A 20,400-nucleotide genomic window follows, 5' to 3' on the forward strand; every position below is an offset into this window, starting at 1 on the left:
GGTATCCGATCCCTGCTTATGACACCTAGTCTCAAATAGTTTATATATAGGTACTTAGTGATAGTGTAGATACATCAGAAGTTTGGTCCTCATTCAAGGATCGGTACGATGAATAAAAATCACTGGTAACCTGCCCGAACCCGGCTAAGTTGTACCCAGACCCTCATCAACATTGCCTTTCTTTATGGAAGTGACGGACAAACGAACAAAGGTCTTTTTTAGGGTTCCGTAGCCAAATGGCAAAAAACGGAACCCTTATAGATTCGTCATGTCTGTCTGTCTGTCTGTCCGTCTGTCCGTCTGTCCGTTTGTCTGTCCGTCCGTATGTCACAGCCACTTTTCTCCGAAACTATAAGAACTATACTGTTGAAACTTGGTAAGTAGATGTATTCTGTGAACCGCATTAAGATTTTCACACAAAAATAGAAAAAAAACAATAAATTTTTGGGGTTCCCCATACTTCGAACTGAAACTCAAAAATTGTTTTTTCATCAAACCCATACGTGTGGGGTATCTATGGATAGGTCTTCAAAAATGATATTGAGGTTCCTAATATAATTTTTTTATAAACTGAATAGTTTGCGCGAGAGACACTTCTAAAGTGGTAAAATGTGTCCCCCCCCCTGTAACTTCTAAAATAAGAGAATGATAAAACTAAAAAAAATATATGATATACATTACCATGTAAACTTCCACCGAAAATTGGTTTGAACGAGATCTAGTAAGTAGTTTTTTTTTATACGTCATAAATCGCCTAAATACGGAACCCTTCATGGGCGAGTCCGACTCGCACTTGGCCGCTTTTTACTAACTGTCAGCGCAATATACGGTTGTACAAATTCGCTTAAGATATAACAAAATTTCTGTACGAAAGTAGGTACACATAGCCCGATTATAGTGGTGTTGGAGTAGCAAATGTATTTCTAGTTTACACAAGGGCAATATACTGAATCATACAGAAATGATTGGTTTATAGGAAAACACAATCCCCCTAATAAGGGCGCCACTGGACAGTCGCCCTATTAAGATATTTTAACAATAAGTATGAAGGTTAATTGTCTCAATAAACAAAACGCAATTATTGTGAGCCAGGAAATAACTATAAAAGTAGAATTATTTATTTTGAGTGATAGGTAACCATGACTCTTAATAATTCTTATATAATCTTTGTATTTTTAAGTTTAATTTTTTTAATTTTACAATAAAATACTTAAAAAGTGTAGTTATCAGAAATTAAACTTTTACATTAAATAATAATTTTTTTCATGACTTAATTATTACTAATTTATATTCGTAAGTGTCTTTGAACGATGCGTTCTGACTTTTCGGGGATCTATTATAAACGGTCAGCATACGGTTGAATGACGTTTGAACGTTTTTCTGTCCCTTTCTTTTTGCTAAAGGCGGGAAAGGGACAGGGAGAATAGAATCCAGTATTTAGAGCAGATTACGAAAACTTGAGGTATCCAAATGTATAAAAAAAAAAAAAATCTTCATGCACGTACCTACATAATGTGTCGAGTGGACACTTCGACGTATACATTTCATAATTAGAACAAAGTATTTCGTCTCCGACCTACACGGGTCGGATCATTTTACCTGTTATCAAATGCGATTTATGTCATGAACTTTCAACCAGGAAAAACCCGTCTAGTCTCTTTCGCTATCATACATGCATTCACCAACATTCACACAGCCTAACAGTTTAACTAGACTGCTATTTCATGATGTTCGTGCTCTTACATCTTTCTTGGAACTTAAAACTGTTAATGACATACCAGGTAGCATGTAAAGCCCTAGGTTTATGAGAAGACGAAAATCACTCGGATGCAACTTTGAATGAAGCCGCTGTCAGGGCCTCTCCGGTTTGATTACGGGAGCTCTTCGCAGTGATGATAATATTTTGTCATTCGTCTGATCCCTTAAATCTTTGGGAAAAATACGAGTAAAAGGATAATATGTCCAAATATACTCGTCGACGAAGCGAATTAGAGATTGAAGGGAATGTTATGTAACATTATAAGTGAGGTTTACCTACAATAAATGCTTACAATAGTGTATGGTTTGTCCCAACCATTGACCAATGATGCAAACTTAATAATTAACAGAGAATATCTTCGGGAAATAAACTATGAAAGGAACGTTTTGGTTAAATGGTAGCTGGAAAAGAGAATTTAATAATTCGGTGCAATCTCAAGTCTATTATCAATTTGTATTCAGAATTTCGTTCCGGATCGTCTATTATACATCGTGGAAGAGATATGTAGATTAGGGTGGGTCGATTTTGTAAAAATAATATTTTTAATGCTGGGTACGTTTAAAAAGTTGCGTTTTGGTCTGTTTAGCATCAGAAAAATAATCAAAAAAAAAACCTATATAACTTTTAGCCCTCTACCATGGCTTCAATATTTCTAAATTATATATTTTTCGACGTTTTTATTTTTGTATCTAAAATGTGTCCGAAAGCTTTTTTATTTAATTTTATAGTTTATTCATTCATTGCGAGTATCGGAACGTACATTACAATGGTCTTTTTTTTAAATCATAGACAAAAGTAAGCTTTCTTGCGTCAAAACTGTCAACTCAATTTTCGCGTTACCCGCCAATTTGTTCATAAATTTGTCAAATAGTTGTTTTCATAACTCATTAATAGTTTTTAAGTAAAAATAAATAAAACCAAGTGAAAATCTTATTAAACATTTAGAAAACCCTATAATAATTCAACTTTATTCAAGTTTTGTTCATAAATATGAGTGCTAAGCAATCTACCGTCAAAACACGAAGTGAAGTTACTTGCCCTTTGTTTGGACCACCTTCAGATCTTAACGTGAAACTTTTACCGACGATATCAGACACTATTAAGTATATACTTATCGTAAGACACCGTATGCAAGATCTTAATTCCGGAAAACAACCGTCAATAACCCATGTTTTTGCTTGTGTGAGCTGCGACATCGAGAAGATCTGGGCTTCCGCTTCTATTCCTACTGTAAGTCCCAAGAGAATAAAGGAGTTGTTAAAAAAGTATTACGACGAATACTTAAAGGTAATACGGTACCCTAAAAGTAAAATAAACGACAACTATAGGGATAAGTTGACGAGCTTTAAAAACGGCTGTTTAACGCAACTTTTCGACATTGCAGCTTGCAAGTGCACGATTGTACTGAGGACCGATTATTGTTCCTGTGCTAAACAAAATAAAGTACCAGTCATCGAACAAAAATTTCTACTAGATCAACGATCTCACAGACAAATGATTATAGCTGGTGTAGACAAAATTCAGACTCAAAAAAATTGCTCAAAAATTGAAAGACAGCAAAAGTTGCAGAACCGTATGATGGATTTTTATAACTCTCAACCAGGTCTAAGCTCCAACCGAAAAATAGCACGTACTTCGCTTGCTTCACATACTGATTCGAATGCCATCATAGATACTCCATCTGTAATATCACTGCCGAAGACTGATACACCTTATAACACCCTAAGATTGCCAGAACTGGCGAAGACGTGTGATCGGTACGGAATTTCAAATCGATCCGGAGCTGCAATCGCAACTGCTGTGCTGCAAGACGTAGGACTTATATCTCACGACGACAAAAACTTAGTAGTGGATAAAAACAAACTATGGCGGGCTCGAAATAACGAAAGATGTAACTTGCAGGAGAATATGAGTCATGATCAATTGGAAGCGATTTATTTTGACGGCAGGAAGGACAAAACCTTGCTTATCGAAAATTCGAATGGTCGCTCCTATCGTAGACTTACTGTGGAAGAACATATATCGCTTATAAGTGAACCAGGCTCTTTATACTTAGGACACACGACACCACGAACAGGAACTGGCAAAGAAATTTGCAATTCAATCGTTGAATACTGTCAAAGCCACGAAATCGACTTAAATGAATTAAAATGTATAGGTTGTGATGGGACTGCCACGAATACTGGGTGGAAAGCAGGAGTTATTAGATTAACTGAGTTGAAGTTGCAAAAACCATTACAGTGGCTTGTATGCCAACTCCATGCCAATGAGTTGCCTTTACGACACTTATTTTGTCAGCTGGATGGAGGCACAAGTGGACCTAGAGAGTACTCGGGGCCCATAGGAAAAGCTCTAGAAACCTGTGATAAACTGCGTGTAAAAAAGTACGCAGCTATTACTAGTGGTATTACTGATATAGACCAAAATGTCCTAAAATCTTTAAGTACGGACCAAAAGTATTTGTACGAAATGTGTTGTGCTGTGTCGACGGGAACTTGTAGTGCAGAACTCGCAAATAGACAACCTGGAAAGATGGCTCATTCTCGTTGGCTTACCACAGCAAATCGTATATTACGATATTATATTGGATGTGAGAAACCGTCGAATAAATTGAAAATTCTAACAGAATACATTGTCAAAGTGTACGCACCGGTCTGGTTTAAAATAAAGAAAAAATCGTCGTGTATTTATGGAGCCCACCACGTATTTAATTTAATACGTTTAACTAGATCATTCGGTGACGATGTGAGGTCTATTATTGATCCAGTAATCCAGAGGAATGCTTTTTTTGCTCACCCTGAAAACATACTGGTGGCTATGATATCGGATGAGAGAAAATCTGTGAGAGAACTTGCTCTAAGAAAAATTTTACAAGCAAGACGACAGCCAATCACTGGTTCTGTCAGAGTGTTTAAATTGCCTCAGCTCAATTTTAATGCAACTGATTATATAGACATGATAATCTGGGCTGAGTGTCAAGTTACACCTCCGCCGATTATGAGCCATGTGTCTGAGGAGGATTTGCAGAAGATGATAGATGACGTCTCGCTAGCTCGAGATGTCGTTTTCTCTAAGTTTCCCTGTCACACGCAAGCAGTAGAACGGTGCATAAAACTTGTAACGGAAGCATCGATTACGGTGGCTTCAAAAAATGCACGGGATGGACTTATTCGGACCAAACTGAAATCCAGATCTGTAATGCCATCTTTTGACAATAAGGCACAATACAACTGCTAATTTAGTTAAAATTCAAGTTTTTCAACACTAAAACTTTCGACATTATGCATTTATTTTGTAACAAAAATGGCTTATTTATAAATAATTAGACTATGTTTTATACAATACATGTGGTTTTTATTATTTAGTACTACAAAAAAATATAAATAATCATACACGAACGACGACGAAATTAAGGACGAGGTCAATGCCAAAAGGGATCTCTTCAAACGATGGCAAACTACGCAGCTCGAGGAAGATCTCATGGCATACAAACATGCAAAGAAACTAGTCAAGCGCAAAGTGGCACAAAGCAAAGCACAATCAAATGAACTTTTCTACAACAGGCTGGAAGATGCAAAGAATGAAGCAGAAGTGTTTAAAATTGCAAAACAACGACATAAATCGACCCTAGACATAAAGGTAAACAAATACATAAAAGACGAAAGTGGTCGGCTGCTGACCAGTAATGAAGAAATAAATATTAGATGGTACCAATATTATAAAGACCTCCTAAATGAAGAATTTCCAAGGCAAGAAATACCACCACCACATCCAACGGCGGGTCCAATTCAAGAAATCGACGTCGCCGAGGTGAAAGCCGCGCTTTCAAGAATGAAAAACCATAAAGCTGTTGGTCCTGATGAAATTCCGTCCGACATGTGGAAACAGATGGGACCAGTAGGATCTATGTGGCTTGCAAGGTTATTCAATGCTATCCTTATCTCAAATAAGATCCCGGGCGCATGGCGTCAAAGTTACATAGTGCCTTTCTTTAAAAACAAGGGTGACGTCAGCGCCTGTGGAAATTACAGAGGAATAAAACTTACCTCTCATACCCTCAAAATATGGGAGAGAATATTGAACCACCGCTTCCTTAAATATGTGTCAATATCCGAAAACCAGTACGGCTTTACTCCTTCGAAGTCTACTATCGATGCCATTCAAGCCATCCGTATCGTTATGGAAAAATACCGGTCAAACCACGAAAACGTACACATGGTTTTTATTGACCTTGAAAAGGCTTTTGACCGGGTTCCAAGAGACCTAGTCTGGAAAGCAATGAGGGCACAAGGAATACCGGAACATTACGTAGCTCTTGTCCAGGACATGTACATTCGGAGTAGTACGAAAGTAAGAAGCTTGGCAGGAGAAAGCAAAACCTTCGAGGTCAAAGTCGGCGTACATCAAGGTTCCGCCCTGAGCCCTCTACTTTTTAACATGGTTATGGACTTTCTTACCAGAGATATCCAGTCCCCCTCGCCCAGCTGCATGCTATATGCAGATGATATTGTCCTAATTAATAATAGTGCACAACAGCTACAAATCACTCTCGAACGCTGGCGGCACGTCCTCGAAACCAGCGGCCTTCGTATTAGCAGAACTAAAACTGAACACCTTGAATGCAATTTCAGCGGTGACACCACAACTCCCAGTACGATCTACATCGAAGGAGAGCCACTACCCAAAGTATCTCAGTTTAAGTACTTAGGAGCGATGCTGACAGCTGATGCTAATATCGAAGCTGACGTAACCCATAGAGTGAATGCTGCCTGGCAAAGGTGGAGGTCCCTTACGGGAGTTCTTTGTGACGCTAGAATGCCGATCCGGGTAAAAGGGAAGGTTTATAAATCTGCTGTAAGACCTGCATTAATGTACGGGGCCGAATGCTGGGCTATAAAAAAAGTGCACGAAAACAAAGTCCATGTTGCAGAGATGAAGATGTTGAGATGGGCAGCAGGCGTAACAAGACTCGATAAAATACGGAACGAGTATATCAGAGGGAGTTACAAAGTTGCGCCCATCACAGAAAAGATCACCGAAAGCCGACTCAGATGGTATGGCCACATAATGAGGCGTCCCGAAGATCACGTGGTCAGGAAGGCGCTGGCAATGCCAGGCACCAGAAAAGGCAAAGGAAGACCCAAAACCACGTGGCTGGCTACTATAACCCGCGACTTGGAGCGAGCCCAACTTACAGGTGCGACAACCCAGGACAGACCGTCCTGGCGCCTTAGAACGAGGAGAGCCGACCCCAAATGATGGGAAGTGGCAAGGAAGAAGAAGAAGAAGAAGACACGAAACTGACGTCGAATATTTCAATAATTTAAAACTTTGAGCAGCTGTAGAGGGCTAAATCATATAACGAATCAACATTTTTTTAACTGAATATAAGAGCTTAAACAAAATAGCAACTTTTTAGACCCCCCCAGGTACGATTTACGCAAAAAAATATCTTTTCATACAATATCGGCCCACCCTAATGTAGATGATGCGTTCTGCATTAGGGCAACTCCGACACAGTGGAACATCTCGTCGATCATTTTAACTCCATCCACCCGAAGGTAAAGTTTACATTTGAGATGGTGTGCGATAGATCCTTAAGTTAAGAAGTTAAGAGTGAAATCAGATGGAAACCTGGTACACTCCGTATACAACAAGCCCACATATACTGACAGATACAGGTACCTACATTACCTACAAGCATCTTCCCATAATCATCCAAGGCATCTACGATCCGTGGTCACCAGAGGCGGCTGGTAGCTATGTATTATGGGTGTTCACTCACAATAAAAAACAAAAACTAAACCTACACATTCAATTTTAACCGTCGCAAAGTACCTAGATGTCGGTTTCCGTCCACCCGGTCATTTAACTCTCTCATAGATTTTCGGTATTACGAATATCTTGACGACCGATAAAGATAAGATAAAGATAAAAGATAAAAGATAGTTTATTCAAGTAGGCATAATTACAATGCGCTTATGAACGTCAAATAAAGCTAGGTAGACCGGCTCCAACCCTACACCTCTGCCCCGAGAAGATTTAAATCCCCCCTCAATTGGAGGAGGGTATCCCAATATGGGACCGGCAACAAACTCGGCGGGACACATCTTTTCAAAAATAATTACATCTTATAATTAACATGCATTACGAGAAAATAAGGGAAAAAATACAATTTAAATTACTATAGAATTCATGCAATTATACACATAAGGTGTAATAGAAATTTGATTTAGAAAATATACATATGTACATGGAATCATACAAAATCGTAGCTCTTTCAGAAAACATATCAAATTCTTACAAAAGGAAAAGAAAATAAAGTTATTAAAAGAAATGGGAAAACATATTATATAAATCTGATTGATTATTATTAATTACCAACATATAATATTTGATGTGCTTTCCTGCTTACCTGAGCTGTGTCACCTATAACTCTATACATAATACAATGTTTTTAATTGCTACTACTTTTTATTAGTTAGTTTCTGGTTTGGACCATGCATGTTTGTCTGTCAAGTAGTCCTCGACTCTGTAATAAGCTTTTAACATCAATGACTTTTTTAAGTAATTCTTAAGAGCTGGAAAGGGTAATCTTAAAGCATTCTCAGGTAACTTGTTATAAAAATGAATGCATTGCCCAACGAATGACTTTTGTACTTTACGGACACGAAACTTTCTGATAGCAAGCTTATTTCTATTTCTAGTGTATAGACGCCAACTGCAGTTCATTTTACAAATGGATATAATGTTTTTATATAAATTTTATGGAAAGATGTGCTAAATTGTTAACACACCTGTTTCGGTCCAAACAAACTCACCGCACAGTCGTCGCCCGCGCCCGCGCCAAACACAAAACATATAGGTAACACGAAAAACAAAATAAGCTAGTTACTTTTCAATCACATTCACACAACACAACCACGGTGTTTTTACTTATTGATCTGATTTAAAAAATATATAAGTTTTTGCTTTTGACTAACATTGCTACGAAAGTTCAAGGTCGTCCATAATTTAACTCGAGTCGATTTTGTAAACTTTTTCACATTCTCACGTTAAATTCATTCATTTTTAAACACCTCACAACAAACAAATTATGTGTATTAACTGTTTAAACTCTTGTTTCATTATTTAGAATGAAAAAAAGCCAAAATTGCATTCCCGCACATACTTTAAAATTGACTAAGGTCTGTTTAGAAACAAGTGACAACAATATCAACATGGCGCGCGGGATGCGCGCGCAGATCAACCGGGCTCGGAGCGCCGCACCGATTTTGCCTCTTCCCTCATAGAAAATATTCTGTTTCACGCGCGGAGCTGTGTCGAAACTTCTCTTTCGCTATTATTGAATTTCCTATTGATCGAATGTACTAAATCTTTTTCCATAGGAGCGCAATCCAAAGCGCTCCGCTTCGCGCGTTACCTTTGATTTCTATGAAATTATAGGAGTACGCCGTGTAGGTAGTGGTGAGCTGTCTATAAACTTAAGTATAATGAATAAAGGTTATTATTTAATTGGTATTGAGTTTTTTACGATCGATCTTAAATAGTAATATATTAAATAAGTACTATAATTTCATTTTGATTATTTATGGGAGTGCACCGCACAAGCGCTCCTTAAGGCGGGCCGCGCCTGGTGGTCACGTCTCTGGTTAACAGAGCACGAGACAATGAAATAGCCCATTGTCAGGAGGTGCTAAATAAAAAAGGAATATTCCCAACAAAATCAAACTGCGTTATATTCCCTAGGTGCGGGAATATAATGCTCGTGCGCCCTCACGTGACTGCAGTTACTATGCGGGTACTTAAAATCAAAAACGCAAGGCTTATATTATTAAACAATGCTTTAAAAAAGTGTAACATAACTATAAAAAGAACCTTAAAATATTTAAGCTGTTTCCAACATTCAGTTTCTTTCACAAGCATTGATCAGCGTCATGCTACAAGACTGCACCACTTTATACTACACTGTAAGTACATTCATAGCATCCACTGTTTTATTATTCAATTCAAATCAAAACATCTTTCTTTCGGACTTTTAAACCCCGGTTCTTTAGGCACGAGGCACGACGAGTTTGTCGCTGCTTTGACCCGTCACGATGTAGACATCATGGCCATTAATGAGACCTGGCTGCGGGCGGGCGAGGAGGAGCGTGCGCCGGCGCCCCCCGGGTACCGGCTGCGCCACGTACCGCGCGCGCCCGGAGGAGCCCGCTCGCGCGGCGGTGGGGTCGGTTTTTATGTGAAGCAAGGTATAGTCGCTCGGCTTATTTCACACCCGCAGGCACCACTCGTGGAACAGATGTGGCTCAGTCTAACTGTGAATGACACTCGTATAGCAGTCGGCACGGCTTATCGGCCACCGTGGTTTAGCGTTGACTCTTTTATTGACGCTCTTACTGAATCAATTTCTACTTTCGCTAAATTTGATGTTATTATTTTAATGGGTGATTTTAATATTAATTTATTAAATGCAAATAGCAATTATTCAAAAAAACTCCTCGATTTTCTTAAGTGTATGAATCTCACCCAATTTACAGACCGACCGACTCACTTTACAAATCATAGTGAAACCTTAATCGACCTAGTCTGCTCAAATTCGTGTGTCACTGATTTATACATCGACCATATACCGGAACTTAGTAGCCACGCATTTATTACGTTTGAAGTTTCCGTTAAAAAACAAAAGCTATCTCCTCAATGGGTAACATATAGGCCGTTGAAAGACATTGACTTCGAACAATTTAACGAGCGTGTCGCATCCATCCAATGGGACAGCCTTGTGTCAGACGATGTAAACTATATGGTCGATTCGTTTAATTCTTCTTTGATACAGTTGTTTAATGAATTTGCTCCAGTAAAATCAGTTCTAATAAAAAATAAATCTTACCCGTGGATAACGTACACTGTCAAAAAGATGATGAAGCTTCGAGATGAGGCTCATGCTCGGAGTAAATTGACAAAGTTAGATTCCCACGTTAAGTACTACAAAGACTTAAAACATATGGTCAATGTAGCGATTTACAACGAAAAAACTGCTTACTTCAACCTTCACATTAATAATAATTTAAAAAAACCTCGAACTCTGTGGAAAAACATTAAAAACAACGTGGCCGACTTTAAACGAAAAAGTTTTGAACTACCAGCACATTTAAACAACCCGTCAAAATTAAATGAGCATTTCCTATCGCTGCCTGGAGATAACTGCGTTGACATCTCTCTTTTAACTAAATACGAGTTTAGTAGATTTAGTAATTCTATATTTTCTCTCAGACCTGTAACGGAAACAAATATACTCAACATTATAAAGTCCTTTTCCACTAATGCACAAGGTGCCGACGGAATTACCCTAAACATGATTTTGCTGACGCTTCCCTATACACTTTCCCTAATTACTGATATAATTAATAAGTCATTAGAAAAAGGCATATTTCCTCAGGCATGGAAGTCTTCTGTTGTTAGACCTATTCCAAAAATATCGAATCCAACAAGTTTCAAAGATTTTCGCCCGATAAGTATTCTCCCCTTTCTATCAAAAATCCTGGAAAGGGCAGTGTGCCTACAACTAACAGAATATGTAGAAGTCAATGACATCCTGCCGCGGAAGCAGTCGGGTTTTAGAAAATCACGTAGCACAACAACAGCATTAATAGATGTAGTCGATGACATTCTGGGTGCCAGAGACAATGGCGAAAATGTAATGCTTGTGTTGCTAGATTTTTCACGTGCTTTTGACACTATAAATACTACGCTGCTACTATCTAAGTTGGCCTTCTATGGAGTGGACACACGATCTCTTGAATGGTTTGCGAGTTATCTTACAGGACGCACACAATGTGTTGAGGTACGTGATGTTAATGGTGTAGTATCTGCATCTAATCCCCTAACTGTTACACGGGGCGTTCCGCAAGGCTCTATTTTGGGACCACTCCTATTTATTTTGTATAGTGCAGATGTTATTAACAATATAAATTTCTGTAATTATCACTTGTACGCTGACGATATTCAATTGTATATTTCATTTAAGCCAAATGAAACTGACTCTGCAGTTGACAAATTAAATTCTGATTTAGGACGCATAGCAAAGTGGTGCATGTCGAATAATCTTGTCCTGAATGCAAATAAGTCTAAATTAATGATATTTGGTTCAAATAAGCGACTAAGTGATCTTGAGACTTACGTGCCACAAGTAGTTATCATGGGTGATATCTTAGAGCGTGTTTACGTAGCCCGTAACTTAGGCCTTATTATGGATGAAAAGCTGCGTTTTGAAGAACACGTCACGGAACTAGTGCGAAATTGTTTTTACAGGCTGAACGTGTTATATCGTTTTCGTGACTTTATTAAAGTAGACTTACGAATAAATCTCTGTGACTCCTTAATTTTGTCTAAGTTGGGTTATGCCGATGGTGTCTATGGTAGTTGCTTGCTGGCGCGTACTTCTACTTTGGTACAACGTATACAAAATGCTTGCGCTCGATATTGTTTTAATGTACCACGCCGTTCCCATATCACTCCATTTCTAAACAAAAATAAACTATTGAATATGTCTGCCAGGCGAACTTTACACTTCTCTTTGTTGATTTTTGGAGTCATGCATACCAAAAAACCTTCATATTTATTTGATAAGTTAAAATACTCTAAGCGTGAAGTGCGCGGTGCGCAGCGGCTTGTTGTTCCGAAGCACAGTACGTCTGCTTTTCGTGGCAGCTTTCGTTACGCCGCCACGAAGTGTTGGAACAATCTGCCACCTCCAATCAGAAATTGTACGTCAATAGCAACCTTTAAAATCAAGATTAAAGAATATTTAACCGATGTTCAAACTTCCAACATATGAACTGACGTACTGCGTTAGATATTATTATTATTGTTATTTTTTTTAGCTATTAAACTCGTTTCATGCTTACAAACACATACTTCTACTTCCAAATTGTTCAAACACGAAATTATGTACTGTTATCAATTAATTAACTCAACTGTCACCTCTTCTCTCATATGTTATCTCTCTCTCTTAAGTTTTGCTTTATTTTATATTTTTATATTTTTTATGTGTATTTTAATTGGTTGCCCTGAAAACCAGCGCCATGGCTAAGGACATTAGTCATCGGCATATGCTGAGTGGCATCCATTTTGGTGTCTTGTACTAGAATAAGATGTATTATAGGTTAAGCATGTATTTCAACACCAAATAAACCTTTTCTATTCTATTCTATTTCTATTCTAAAGTACAACTGATTTAATCAATGATACTTGGAACTACATACGAGGAATCAGAAGAAATTCTGAATCCTTCCAAAGCGATTCCTACCACCACGTTTTCAAAGGATTACTTCTCAATTCCTCATGGAGTTCCTCTATTCACTCTTTCATAACGCTCGAAGACAATTAAATCTAAACAAACTTTTACGTTCATTACATTTTTAGATTTCATTCACACACTTTTCACTCCCTCCTCACAACAAGTACAAGTTCACACTCCTCTTTCTTTCCTATGCTTAATAAATATTATAATATTGGTAACTCGTGATAACCTGGGTTCCCGCCATACAGGCCATGCCTAGTGCGGGGTTCATTTGCAATGTTCCTCTGTTAAATTTTTTTTATTGTTAAATAAAGATATTGTTATTGATACCGTTATTCGATTTTGGACACCCAGCAGTAACTTTATACTTTTCACATTGAAAAACATTTCAGGGTTCAAAATGGAACCCTCCAATCTAGACGAGTTCCGCGATTTATCGTCGAAACACTCTCGAGTAATGAGATAACAGAGATTTATTTGTTTGTAATTTCGCTCAGCTGCTGCGTTAATATAGATTAGAATTAGGAGAAATGGGTCAGTTTATTTGTAAGTGCCTGTTTTTTCCTCTTTACTTCTTTTTAGCCGTGTTAATTGTACTTAAGAAATAAGAGAGGTTATCTGATAAGAGGATCCATTTAACCGCCGGAATTTGGTCGCTTTTGTAATACCTACTTATACTTAAATTGTGGTTTAAAATAAGAGAAGCAGCGCCGGTACAACTGTTCACAATAGTACATTGGCGGTAAGTTAAGGATAAAGGATTACGAATGACAGGCTGTTACAAGCCCAACCCAGAAGGCCTTTTGCCGCCGGCGATATACACAATGTTTTTCATCACATTTACGAGGAAATAAATAAACGCATAAGGCAGACAAAAATATATTTATTAAATAAAATTATTAAACGTTATGTTACTGTTGTTACTTACTTAAATTGATTACCATGTTTTTTAGGTAATTGAATTGTTTGAGATAAATTAGTAATATTTGTGGTAGAATCTTCTTCAATTCCACCTTGATAAGCAATGGACATTTGTTTTCACTTTCAATACAACATTAGGAGTAGGTAACATATAATAGACTTTATTATTTGAATTTTAGGCATCTTGGAAACAGGTTCTATACAGTGTGGAAAGTTAACTCGGGCCCTGGAGGGAAACTACCTTAAATCCTTGAGCTAGCTCATTTTACTTAAAGGAGACATTGCTTTATTTTTAAAAAGAAACAAAACTGCATTCAAAGATTTTCTAAAACTCGCTTGCCTCGCCCGGGACTCGAACGGTGTCAATGTGAACTCTATCCTGTTAAAACAAAAAAAAGCCCTTAGAATTATAGAAGGCTGCTCTAGAGTACCTGTCACACATAGAAATATGTTCATAGACAATAACATTCTGACCGTAGTATCGCTGTATCTGTATCGTATATGTTTGTTTATCCACCGTAATAAAGAATCATATCGTACGGTTGGCCAAAGTCAGAACTATAACTTAAGAAATAATGACAAACTAGCACTACCTGACTCTAGTTATGCACACTTCAACAAAAGTTTAAATAATAATGCAATCAAAGTATATAATAAGTTGACCAAAGATCTAAGGGACTGTGACGATATGAAATTATTTGACATGAAACTGAAAGAATATTTTATAAATAGGCCATATTATTCTATCGACGAATATTTTGCTAATTTATTAAATTAACCATGGTCTAATAAAACATGGTCTTCTCTTCCCAGAGTGTCACTTGCCTACGTCACAATAATATTGCCACTTTATTTCAACATAACATGTTACATGGGTACATTATATCTATGGTTAATAAGTTAATTTATTTCTTTATAATTTAATAATTTTCATTTATATGTATTTTATCTTAAATTTTACAATAACACGTCATTTTTAATTATTCGTTAGCAATATCTTCCGATTCACAAAAGAAATTTCAGACGTTCAGGTAATTCTGTTTACACTACTGGCAACACAGGATAGCGCTGTCACATTTGACAATCCGCCATTTTGTCCCTGACCGACCGTCCTTGTCGAACGCGTGTTAATTGTTATTTCCTTCTCGCTCAGTGTCAGCAGTCGCAGTGTTTTCCAAACTTTTCACGTCGTAAGCTTGGTAATTTTAATGTTTTGTTACGAAAATGGTTGGCTGCTCTATTCGGAACTGTAAGAGTAGGAGTGAAAAGTGCAGTATAGATTTGTTTTATTTTACTATGTTTCTACATGAATAACTTAAAATTAATGCCGTTAAAATAATTTTCACCGTTGGTTAAAATTCTCCCACATTTTAAAGTTTGAGAACCTGTAAACAGCATGATGACGTAGGCAAGTGACAGTTAGGTCATTCGCGAATCTCGGAAGAGAGTACCAGGCGGAGTATATTATTATACCATGAAATTAACCTAACATTTCACACTCATATTGAAATTGTATACCTACTGTTATTTTATTTATTTCTTGTTTGTTTTACTTATATCTAGTTTATTCTTTGTATATATATTGTTGTGACTTATTATAAGTGAAATAAACTGTATTTGCATGCATGAAACTGTGCTTACTTATAGCAAATAAAATATGATTGATTGATTGATTGATTGAACCAACTAAAATAAAAAAAAAACAAACACCCTATTTTATTATACTAATCGATAGTATTAATATTCAGGATAAAATTTCTCTAACAAACATTTGGTCTTAAAAATAAAAACAATCGTTAAATCTAACATTAACTTTATTTTACTATCAATTTGTTACACTTAAATTATTTAACTGATAAATTGTTCGAAATGAGCCCCGTGGTTCCGTCTACACAAAATTAGTCGCCGTTGAAATTCATTTCTTGTAGCCTTCATCAAAGTGTTGTGGTGTATGCTCCTAATAACATTTTCTACCGCAACCCTTAGCTCTTGAACGGTTTCATAGCAAGTTTCATAAATAACATTTTTTACATGACCCCATAAAAAGAAGTCCATGGGCGTCAGGTCTGGACTTCTTGCAGGCCATCTAATCGTCCCGTTTGTACCTATCCAGGTATTGAAATGTTCATTGAGGTAAGCCCTGGCAATTCTGCTGTTGTGGGCAGGTGCACCATATTGTTGAAAAATGATATTATTTCGTTCCTCTTCTGGTAGAAGGTTTAATTGATTTTGTAGAAGCTCCAATATTTCAATGTATTTTGCTGCATTCAGATGTCCTTCGTAAATGTGCACCAAAACAACCATATTACTTTTGATTCCACACCAAACATTAAACGAAAATCTGACCTGATTGTTCGTTTCACGGACACGGAATGGATTTTGACGACACCAGTAATGATTGTTATGTCTGTTATACATTCCATTATTACTAAAATTTGTTTCGTCAGACCACACAATGTAGTCTAAGAAATTTGGGTTGCGGGCTATTTCTGTTCAAATATCTTCACAGAACTGTAATCTCCTAACAATAAAGATCGATTAGTATAATAAAACAGAGTGTGTGTTTTTTTTAATTTTAGTTGGTTCGAGTCCCGGGCGAGGCAAGCGAGTTTTAGAAAATCTTTGAATGCAGTTTTGTTTCTTTTTCAAAATAAAGGAATGTCTCCTTTAAGTAAAATGAGCTAGCTCAAGGATTTAAGGTAGTTTCCCTCCAGGGCCCGAGTTAACTTTCCACACTGTATATACATACAACAGCTGATGGTGTTGGATGCTATAGGGACTCTCGACTTCAAGATTTTTGAAGATATTCCTAAAAGTTTTACCTAGAAATAGTTTTTAAAGAAAACCGCCACGACGCATCAGCTGTTCTAATCGGTGTGCAAATATTTATTATCACTTAAGAATTTACTTCGTGTTAAGCTTGGTACACACAGTCATCTTAAACAAACCGGATTGTGTAAGATTTTCTCATATTATTAAACTTAAAGCGAGACAAGCCAATTTGAAATGATCGGCCTGAAAATCGCAAAACTGTGTTATATAATTTTACCCCTACCCTACCCTTGGAGTTTACCCCTAATTGGATACTGTAACTATATAAAACGGGGTCAATAGAAATCGCGGGGTGAATAGAGAAATATCGAAACTTTTCTTTAAAGTAGATATTTCGGGATACAAATAAAGTAAAATATATATTTATGTTCCAAATTAATAAAGAGTGCATGTTATCTAGTACCTACATTTAAAACTTCCGCGTTTAGAATACATATTAAAGTCTAACCTCCAAAAATTGGTGACATAAGTATCAAAACCCTTAAAAACCAGTCATAAAAAAAAATTCTGAAAAAAGACAGTGCCTGGCTTGTGTAGTAAGCGTTAGCCTGTGTTTTTATTCCTTTTACAATCGATATCTCTGGAGCACGGCACCTGTGCCGTCTAAACGCGATGCGGTGACTAACAGTACTTTTTGTTCTTTTTGGATACGTCCCACAGCCGAGAGTATTTTAGGAATGGCTGTTGACCCTTCAGCAGAAGATAGCCAATGCCTTATTTGAATTCCCTTTGTAGTGTACTCTAAATACTAATCTCACCTAGCAAATGGTACAAAGCAAAATAAATCAGCTTTGCCTGTGCGAAGTATCTGCTTAAACAAACCGGTCCTTACATACTTTTAGTAGGTGAATTGGTAGGTACCTACCTAATAGTGCTGACTTGCGTTTAGTTGACCAAATGTGACGTTCCACGGCAAAAGGTACCTTATGGCAGTTGGCGCTTACGTCGCATAGCGCCGCAATAATAATAGCGCGCGGCGGCGGAGCGGCGTTAATAATGGCGTAAGCGCCAACGGCCATAAGGTACCTTTACCCGTGGGACGTCACAAATATATTTTGCATCGATTACATAAGTATATTTTCAGCCTTAAAACTAATGTAACAGATTTTCAAAAGTGATTATCTTAACACTTTTTAAAATGCTGTAAGTATGCGACTTGTATGGAAAAGAACAAAAACGGGTATAAGTAGATATATTCAAAAATGTCGTGAAAATAGTCATGTGGCGATCTGAAACTCTTCGGTTAGTTTTTGCTTACTTATGTTGTTGTTCAATAAATATAATTTATTGAATAACAACGTAAGTATAAAGTAACAATAAAGTTGCAACTCCATCTAAATCAAAGACACATATTAAGATAGAAATAATAAGGGAGAAATATCACTTCTGTAAATTTGACAATAAAAAAGACCACTACTTCTAATTACATGCAAAATAGAAGCGAATAAAATAACGCCTATGTCATGAAAAAGAAAATAATTCTTCTAGGAAAAATCCTTCAATTCGATCAATAATTTCGCGTAATATAGGTATACAATTGTTTGCATGTAAAACAAGTTTACCGGTCATCTTTTGTTTGGTCACCGGTTTGTGTAGATTGTACTGACGGACTAGGTACGTTTGAATATAATATTTGCAGGGCGTGTTTTTAAGATATTCATTTAGAAAGTAGTGTGGAAACAATGTAGACAAAGACAGAGAATGTTGAATTGGAAAGAGTAGAAGACATTTCAGTATTCGTAGAAGAAGAGGAACATGCTGAACTAGACTTTTATAAGGCTGAAATGACCCAACTGGTGTTTGATTATGATTTTATAGGTCTTTTGGATACAGCAAGCGATATTACCTGTATATCAGACACATTTTGGAATGTATTAAGTCAGAAATATTCAAATATACCAAGAATGCCAGTAAGAACGTTTCAAATAAAGACTGCTGCTGGACACTAAAACTAAAGCAAATATATTAATACTGTTGGCGACTGGCTGCGTGCGACCTCTTTTATACCTTTTTAATTTGTATCCTAATTCGAATCCATGATTGTCAGTTCAGTCTGCCTGTCACCGTGATACTGATATCATCTTTGTGTTTGGTTTTATTTATTAAAATACTTAAGTAATCATATATCAACCTACGAGTTTCCATCATCTCCATCAATACAGTCCACCCCATTAGCTATCAAATACGGTAGTACTATTACCAGTACAAAGTGAAAGTTGTACGATTGATGTAGGATTCTTAATAGTACCTGATCTTATTTATGCCAGTGATATTAGGATTCGACTGGATGAAGGAGAATGAAGTTAAAATAGAATTGACAAAAAAACGAGGGGGATTCAATATCAAGTTAAAAAATGAAGATATATTGATTACTTTCAGAAACAGAGATGAGTTACGTTCAGCAATACACACATATATACAAAAATATGTTGCCAGTATTTATTTAATTATTTATTTCCCTGAAACTCCTGAAAGTAGGGGGATTTCAATAACATTCTTACACTTGGTTATTAATAATTTGGAAGTGTTTAGATTATATTAGATTTTGTAACAAATAGCAATAGCTTTTTATGTTTCTTTTTTAGTGATTTTATTATTTTCTGTACTTTGTGAAATCATGTTTAAATAAATAAGCTGATGCGTTTTTACTATTTTTTTATTTAACAAATGGGCATAAAATTATTTAAAAAAACTGTACCTATTTACAAATTATGTCATCAATAGCCGTGAAACTGTAGCTGCTTTCTAAACAATTGTCGCTTCGATGTCATGTTCTGCTTAAGATTTTATTTTACTCATCAAAATGGACAGAGCATATTCGACTGTGTTTATTCGATTATTTTGTCTAATGTTCCGGAAACCTAAACTAAACTAAATTTGCATCGTTCCGATTTAATTTAATTTTTTCCGTCCATCTCGCAGACGGAAGCGGATCAGTCGGAAATCTAAAATGAACATTAGACAAAATAATTGATAAAAGTAAAAAAAAAAAGTAATTAGTTAAAAAAATATAAATTGAAACTTGAATTGAAAAATAATAGTACATTATTGCAGAGGCCGGGAAAGGGCAATTCGTGGATGAGTTTCGATTTTGTCGGACGACGCGTAGCGGAGTCCGACAAAGAAGACGAATCCACGAATTGCTATTCCTGCCGAGGCATAAGGTAAACGTCCCCTATTTCGGCAGGTTAAGGATCTTGAGAATTGGGATTTTTTTTTAAATATAACTAAGCATAATAATACCTTGAAACATTTTTATTAAGCTATATTAATTCTTTGGTTGTGATTTAATATATAAATTATATAGTTTTGATTTAAACTTTTTTTTTATGATTTTTTTCGTGAACCTCTTATTTGGCTCCCATTTCGTGATAAAATTCAGCTCAGCTCCTAAGTTCGTGAATTCGTGGCTCCTGTTTCGGATTAAAGTTTTCCAGGGTGAGTGATCATAATTTGTTGATAATAATATTAAATATTTAACAGGTTTACTAAAGTAAAGTCAACATAATGATACTATGTCAATATTTATTAACAAAAAAAATAAATTGAGATCCAGCCGAAGCTTTTATTGCTTGCAAGCTACTTA

General features: G+C 36.5%; 1 long non-coding RNA gene across 1 annotated transcript in view; it reads right to left on the reverse strand.

The window, feature by feature from the left end:
- Positions 1-480: 480 nt before the first annotated feature.
- LOC134660850 (uncharacterized) overlaps positions 481-20,400 on the reverse strand; it is a 251,801-nt gene continuing 231,881 nt past the window's right edge. Inside the window, exon 3 of the long non-coding RNA XR_010097905.1 lies at positions 481-689. This is a non-coding gene — a long non-coding RNA (uncharacterized LOC134660850). The remainder of the gene's footprint in view (positions 690-20,400) is intronic.

Source organism: Cydia amplana, chromosome Z, assembly GCF_948474715.1.
Source record: "Cydia amplana chromosome Z, ilCydAmpl1.1, whole genome shotgun sequence".
In the NCBI taxonomy this organism is placed as follows: domain Eukaryota; kingdom Metazoa; phylum Arthropoda; class Insecta; order Lepidoptera; family Tortricidae; genus Cydia; species Cydia amplana.